The following is a 1,680-nucleotide window of genomic DNA, read 5'->3' as shown; positions in this document are numbered from 1 at the left end:
CACAAGCGCCGTGCCGTCCGTCTCGATCTTCACGTGCAAACAACTGTCTGTGTAGCACTGGCCAATGCCCAGCGACACAAGAATGCTGTGCAGCAGCAAGTTCCATAGTCGACCCGATTGTTTAAGACCGTACAAGCCTTTCTTTAGCCGTAGAGCGAGCTCTCTCCTGCTCTTCACTCCCAGCAACTTCAGCAACATCTACGTAACCACCATGCCCAACGGGATGTGTAGTAGAATCTCTAGGTTGGCTTCTTTGTCGGCCTTCACATAAGCACTTGGTACGTCTCCGTGCCGAGCCGGGACTCGCCAGATCCGAAAGACCACGAGAATAACCCTTCCCGACGTCAGCTCGAGCACGGCCGAGAACGTGTACGTATAGTCCACCCCGTACTCCTGCTGGTCGCCACGTGCCACTAAACGCGCTTTGTAGCGCTCGATGTGCCGTCGGCGTGCTTCTTCAGCTTAAAGACCCATTTGATCTGAAATAGCTTAACGTTCCTTGGCTTCTTGATGGCCTCCCACGTGCCATTCTGCTCGAGTGCTTCGATCTCTTCCTCGATCGCCTGCTCCCACTTGTCAGCCCGCGGATCTTTCATTGCTTCGTAGTAGTTCTATGGGTCCTTGAGGGCTACAACGTCCACCCTAGCAACCGGCACGTGCTTGGCACCCCTAAAGATCGTACGTGGGTCCGTATTGTCCGTGCTAGACGGAACCCCTTCGTCTCTAGCTCCTTCCGACACTGCAGCGTCTTCGACTGCGTTCTTCGTGTTCTTCTTCTGTGTCGTTTTGGCCTTTTTGGCCAATTTTCTATTCGACTTGCCCGTCGGTCTCGTCTTCTTCACAGGTATTACATCGTCGGCATCCAGCGCCGGCTCCTTCCGTTTTGCAGCCTCCTCGCGCTCCTCCACAGCGCGTCGCAGATCAGGGTCCTCACGTTCAAGCTGCGCTTGCAGCTGTTCGTTCTGCTTGCTAATATGCTGCGTTGTGATGACGATCCTATCTTTTGATAAATAGACCTTGTACCCCTTCGTCTCGTCGTTCTTACCTACGATCATTCCCACTTGGGCCTTCTTGCCAGGGTCGCGGTACGGTGTGCACGGGCTACCAAACGTCACCACGTCCGATATGCAAGGCACTGCACCGGTCAGCATCTCCAACGGAGACATCCGCTTTGGGTTTGCACTGCACGAGCTGATTCAGTATTGCTCGCAGGTGCCCGACTTCATTACATTCGTGGCATGTGCGTATTTCTTCACCTCCAACGCGGGCAACGAGCCCACTGCCTCGTCCACTTTGGTCATTGTGACCTCCACTATGAGCACGACCACTTCGTCCGAGGCCACAGCGGTTGCCCTTGTTGCTGCCACTAGTGTTGTTGTGCTTGGCCGTGTTGGCTTCGTACTCGATGGCAAATGACACTAGCTCTGCGGCTTGTTGGAGATGATCGGTGCGCTGCGAGTTGAGGCGCGTCAACATCGCTCTCTGCACGTATGCAGGTACCGACTTGCACAGGCACTGCAAGACGCGCTGCTCCGAGTTACCGGAGCGTTCAGCCACGTACACTAAGTACTGGTAGTGCTTGGGCCATGACTTGCTCGAGTCCTTCTCTTTAGACATCAACTCAATGCCCTTCGCTGACGGGATCGGCGTATCAACATGTTGTTTATGACGTATTCAAGC

Source organism: Phytophthora parasitica, assembly GCF_000247585.1.
Source record: "Phytophthora parasitica INRA-310 unplaced genomic scaffold supercont2.97, whole genome shotgun sequence".
Classification (NCBI taxonomy): Eukaryota; Oomycota; class Peronosporomycetes; order Peronosporales; family Peronosporaceae; genus Phytophthora; species Phytophthora nicotianae.
The sequence above is the reverse complement of the archived record's forward strand: the minus strand, read 5'-3'. Positions refer to the sequence as shown.